The following is a 6437-nucleotide window of genomic DNA, read 5'->3' as shown; positions in this document are numbered from 1 at the left end:
TTAGAAGCGCACATCCTCGACATTCCACAATTGACCTTCGCAGCCAGGATCAGCACCCCAATTTTCGTATGGGATACAATGAGACAATTAGCAGTAAGTTCCTTGTCCAGGGGAATTTTAACAATAAGCTTACTCAATTTTTCCATGAGAGCTAACTAAACCACCGCCAGGGTTCTAACCCGCAACCTCTCGCACCATAGTCACCGCCTTATTGATTGAGCCAATTTGACTTCTTGTTAAATGTAACAAACAGATTATTGGCCAGTTTAAATTCTTGTAAATAGGAACAAAATCATAAAAATCCTTCAATGTTTTTAAACAGAAGTAATTGTTATATTATTTGTTACTTCTGTGTAATTTTCAGTGTTTCTAGTTCATCTGACATGTACCAACAGCCAAATGATGTCTGCATAGCAGGCTACAGTGACCAGATACTCAGATTTGTAGCAGAGAGGGGCAGTGGAGGGCAGCTGAATCGTGTGAAGAATATAGACAAGACTTATGGCTTGCAGTCTAATGCAGTAAGTCAACCTAATTAGTCACCTTGAAGGAGAACTGTGACACAATTTTTCCAAAAAAAATCCAGTTAAATGAAGATTGAATGGTGAAACATGAAGTTAGATTTTTCTATTAGAGGCTCCAATTTCCCATATACTATAAATGACTGATTTTAAACTAATTACATAACATTGTGAATTCAGTCTTTTGTAAATTTTGATGATCGTAAATCTAAAACTGAAACTTAAAACCCAAATAAAGTATATGTACAAACACTAATATCCCACCTTCATATTTGACATTGTAGTGTGACATCAAATTTGACTTTTGCCAGGTCAAATCGGTTTACGGTAACTGTGCTCAGAACCCTCAATCAAAAGATCACAACACAAAGTCAAGGGGTTGCTTAGTGTGCAAACCAAGTGTGAACCAGTAACTAAGGTATGATGTATTCACTTTGACAGCAAATAGATTGGCATGTTAGTTCTGAGAATAATAACCATATTAACCAAGGGGTGATCTGTTATCCAGCTTAGTAGAAACTGTTCATACCATTATTTCCTATTGACACGGCATGCAAAAATTAATGTAGGTTTTTGCCGCTAAGCATACAATGTTCTGGTAAAGTGCTCTCAGTAGAAACAGCCTGGATACATGCCTGGCTATGGGTACAAGGTGTGTTGGTAAGAGTACAACAAAGTCTGAGTATTTTCATTTTGCAAGTAGAAACAAACTACATGTCTTTTGTTTTTGATTTTTTTGTCTTGCCTGAACTATGTTTAGAGGAAATTTAGTGGTCACTATGGCGTGTGTGTGCATGGCGTAGCTAGCGGTTCCAGCTGAAATCCATACACCCCCTATGGAAGACATGACCTTAATCTCCCACACAGGGAGTGTAGGTTTCAAATGGAGTCACACATAAAGGTTATCCCATTTGAAATTTACACTCTCTGTGTAGAAGATTAAGATCATGTCTTCCATAGGGGGTGTATGGATTTCAACTGGAATAGCCCATTACAGTATCTGCAAGACAGATTCAAGTGAAATTTTAAAGCTGTTTGCCAATAAAGCAAAATACATGTAGGGCCTAAATTTACCCATGTACCAACATTGTGAGCTGACTGGCAGTTTTGATCACAAAATAATAGCGGCTCTATAAAGGTTGTCTTGTTTATTTAATGAAATAATACTAGATATATGGAATAAGACATGCCTATAGAACTTTACCTCTCATGTCTGATCCAAACTGAATAGAGGTTTAATGCTTTGCATGCATTGGCTTCAACATAAAAAGTCAAATTTTTGAGATATGAACCAATACTAGACTTGTTTGTACCCATTTTAATGAAAATGTTGCCCTTCTGAAATTGTTGAATTTCGAAACTTGTTGTCTGCAGTTGGCACCCCTGTGGATAGAGTTAACTTTCGAATTGAACACAGCATTTCCCAAACTTGTGTCAATCAAAATATTGTTATAAATTAAACATTTTTTGTTGTCATATTTTCTGTTGCAGGTGACACTCCTGAGATGGGTGATAGCAAGTCAGTTTTAGCCAGTGGCAGGATGAAATCAGAGAGTTTCCCCTCATAAACTGGCAAGAGAATTTTCAGTGAGGTTGATTGGAGTTGACTACAAGAACAGGTGAGTCTGGTTGTAAGAACTATGTTGATTGGTTACAAAGAGTACTATATCATATATTATGCCAATCAGAGATAGGGTAAAATAGGTTGATTGGAGTCGACTACAAGAAGATGCGAGTCTGTCTGAATCTCTAAGAACTGTTTTGATTGGTTACAAAGAGGGCTATGTCATATTATATTGAGCCAATCAGAGATAGGGTGAAATCGGTTGAATAGAGTCAACTACAAGAACAGGTGAGTCTGGCTTCCCCTACAGTGCCTTTCTTACAGTGGCCCGGATTGGATAATTGCATGATATAAACATCTGAGTAACCAATCAAAATATAGCTTATAGATCTTTTTTTACAATTTTAAGCTTAACCTCCTTCAGGCCTACTGACTATTCTTACCATATATCTGATTGACTAAGTACATGCTATAGACCTTTATCTTTGTAACCAGTCAAAATAGTTCTTAGGTAGCCTATATAATTTTTTTTGTTTAAATTCTAAATATTGTAAATTCAAAATTGTAAATTTTCATAACCATATTGTTCTTGATATTTTGAGAAAATATCTGAAAACTTAAGTCTATGGCTAGCATGCAGAGCATTAATTGAATTCTGGGCAGACAATAATAATTTGGCTGGTAGTGCACATGGGGATAAGATAAGCTAGATGTGGGTAATATTATGAAGCAGAGATGGGAATTATCAAGTTGTTGGTCATAACTTCATTTTTTGTTGAGAGCTCAGATTTATTGTGATGGCAAGAACAACATCAGCTGTCATATGATATGGTTGAAATTGCTAAAAGGTGTACATGGAATTTCATAAAAGACCTAAAAAATTTAGGTCATTTGGGAAACTTTATGTCAAAATTCAAAGTCAAAATGTTCAATTTATGGTTGGCTTTTCATCCCAGCTACATACACTTTAAGTACAGATCATTAGATTTATGATTTATAAAGTTTACTTCAATAATTTGCCATAAAATTTGTATTATATCACAAATTTCAAAAAATCTAAATTATTTAATATCAGAAGGACATTCCTCATGCTCAGAATGCAATTTGGTGTATCTGATGTGCTCCCAGGTCCAACAAAAATACTGTGCAAAGGTGGTGACCGACCCTTAAGTTCATGAAATTATAACAGAAAAGCTTAGGCAGGTTGTGTGATATATGCTGCAATTATGAGAAGCACAACTACTGTAACAGACAGCCTTGACCATCAAGCTGTGTTACATTGCATATTTGCACTCTTAACATTTTGTCTGTTGCGATGCATGCAACTTTCATATAGGGGCAGTTTAACTACACAAGTTATTTAGTTATTTTGATTTTGCCCAGGTAATTTCAGAACCAACTGGTTCCTTCCTCTGTGGGTAATGGTGTGTGAGATGCTGAGATCAGTGTTTCTAGAAGATCTTCTACTAGAGTTGCCAGTTGATTCCATCTCATTATTATCATGTTTAGGTCAAGAATGCTAGAGAGAAGATAGGCAGGCCATGTGATATGTGCAGTAATTATGAGTTACAACTACAGACTGTTCAGAGTAATGAACAGGAGTGTAAAGATTTGGTTCAAGGTTTTAAACAGGTGAGTGAACAATAGTCAAATTTTCTTTAAAAATTCAAACATGTCAGAATTGTAAATTTTCACGACCATATTTGAACCGGGATTCGGGCTGAAATATTTTGGCAACCCTGCAAACAGCTGTTACCCAAAGCATCCAATTTAAACCCCTGAGCACTACGTGCCTGCCGATATAACATTGCCTCAGATTGGTCAATTACCTAAATTATCTTAAAGTTTTTACTTTTTTTTTCTTAAAGTGCTTTTGTATTGCTCCTTGACCATCTTATTTTGATGATATGAGCATGTTATATAAATCCATTAAGTTAAGTCATTTATCTCCTTTTTTTTGTTTGTTCTCTCCCTTCCAATAGCAAAAAAACCCTTTGGGTGTTAGGGTTAATGACCTACATTAATTTGTGTTCTTGTGTTTACATAAAAAATAAAATATGATTTGATCACATAGCATATATTCATGAGGTTATGGCTATGAATTCATAACCTCATGAATATGCATGATGCGTGTGATCCAATCATATTTTATTATTTCAAAAAACGCTGAATAAATCGAGGTCATTAATATTTCACAATTGACCGCAAAATGCGTAATTGTTCCAATGTCGCACACAATTGACTTCGCGTTAGCCGTATTAAAGCGTCCAACAAACTCTTGTGGCGCTGGCTGCCGTATTTGGATTGCGGCGCTACCATATTTGCACAGATTCTGATACGCACTTTTGTTATTGGTCGTTCTGTTTTAGCCTGATCGATTTTTGGAAAGGGAAGATGTAAAACTCATCTATTTTTATAAACTTTTGAGCAAAATTTGGTGTTATTTTGTAAGGTGAAGAGATTAAAGTAGCGAAAGTTATGAATGAGGTTAATAACTTTGCATCGGTAATATATCGGGCATTGTGAAAAATCTAAACATTTTGCTTTGGACCTCGGAATATCCCTCGGGGCTCGCCCCTCGGGATATTCCTCGGTTCCAAAGCAAAATGTTTAGATTTTTCACAATGCCCGACATATTACCGATGCAAAGTTATTAACCTCTAAATAATGTGATACAAAACTGATGTTTCACAACTTGAGGTCAAAATATGAGCTTTGCTTGTCTAATGGGGGTCATTGAACTTTGCCATTGGGGATGAGATTAATATGAGTCATGAGTTATAATCTCATCCCAATGACAAACTCAATGACCCCATTAAACAACAAAGCTCAAATTTTGACCTCAAATGTGAAACATGAGTTTTTTAACCTATATCGCATCTAAAAGTAATTCTTTTGAGTGTAGAAGCATTTTAGATTTAAGGAACCTTGAAATTGTCATGTATTCTTCTGTTGCCGTGGTAATTGCAGGAATTGGAGCAAGCCAAAACTCAAGTAGCTAATGAGCAAAGACTAAGAAGTGAATTAGAGGAGAGTTTGAAGAATGCTGCTGAAGATGCACAAAGTCAGGTTAGTTTTATCAATCAATCAATAGATTGATTGATCAATCAATCAATCAATCAATCAATCAATCAATCAATCAATCAATCAATCAATCTGTCAATCAATCAATCAATCAATCCCTAACTAATGTAGCCAATGAGCTAAGGCTAAGAAGTGAATTAGAGGAGAGTTTGAAAAATGCTGCTAAGATGCACCAAGCCAGGTTAGTTGTAATCAATTAATCAATAGATTGATTGATCAATCAACAATTAATCAATAAATCAATCAACAAGGCCTTGACTCATGTAGCCAATGAGCAAAGACTAGGAAGTGAATTAAAGGAGAGTTTGAAAAATGCTGCTGAAGTAAAACCATGTAAAGCTGAATTTATACTCGATCACTTTTGCAGAAAAGCGATTTTCACGCATGCTCAATGTTTACTTACATTTCCAGACCGTCAAGCCGATCAATCGATTCAAATCGCCGACAAAAACGATGTCGCTTTTGCAAGTTGAAGAAATCTCAACTTCCCTGCGATATCGCTTGACACGTGAATGCGTCAACCAATCATATACAACCTTCTGAATCTATTATTTTGCTAATTAATTTACCTTTCTCGATTATTAATTTTTGGTGATGTATTAATTCAAAGCAATAATTATTGACAGCAACTGATGTTTTAAAAATGTATTTTGTGGCATTTAGAATATTTTAATTGTCGGCTGCAATCGCTATCGCCGTGATAAGTATAAATGCAAAACCGACGAGCGATACATCGCAAAATTCGGCGATTGCTCATCGCTTTTCAAAAGCGTTTAATCGCAATCGCTCGGCGATTGAGTATAAATTCAGCTTAAGTTGTTGTCAATCAATCAATTAATCAATAAATGGATCAGGTAGTCAATCAATCAATGTATCAATCAACCAGTAAGCAAAGTCTAAAGTGAAGGAGAGTTATAATCGCATTCATATTTCCATAGGTCTTGGGATTCTTGAGTTTAGGCCAATAATACATCAAAACAAAAGTTTTAGGTGTTTCCCTCTTGAGAAAAATCATGCACATGGGGAAGAAATGACACCCCTTACATTAAGCCTTGGGATATCCTGTATAGAACCATTGACATTCCTCTTGTGTGTCAGCTTTATTTATCTCAATATTTCGTTCTCCATTAACAACTCACCTTAACAACAAAGTGCAATCGCTCACATATAATGGAATGGACAACATAAAATCAGACATGCCTAGTGGTTAGTCTTCAATCACTCATACTTTTTTCTTTCAGATTATGACAGCAAGTAGTAAAAATCTA

General features: G+C 35.6%; 1 long non-coding RNA gene across 1 annotated transcript; it reads left to right on the top strand.

The window, feature by feature from the left end:
• Positions 1-370: 370 nt before the first annotated feature.
• LOC140144150 (uncharacterized) lies at positions 371-5152 on the top strand. Its single transcript, XR_011857840.1, has 4 exons — positions 371-521; positions 2013-2140; positions 3595-3717; positions 5056-5152. It is a non-coding gene; the product is annotated as an uncharacterized lncRNA (long non-coding RNA).
• The last annotated feature ends 1285 nt before the right edge of the window (positions 5153-6437 follow it).

The sequence above is a fragment of the Amphiura filiformis genome, unplaced genomic scaffold (genome assembly GCF_039555335.1).
Source record: "Amphiura filiformis unplaced genomic scaffold, Afil_fr2py scaffold_42, whole genome shotgun sequence".
Classification (NCBI taxonomy): domain Eukaryota; kingdom Metazoa; phylum Echinodermata; class Ophiuroidea; order Amphilepidida; family Amphiuridae; genus Amphiura; species Amphiura filiformis.
Note: the sequence above shows the minus strand (reverse complement) of the source record. Positions and strands in the feature narration are given on the sequence as shown.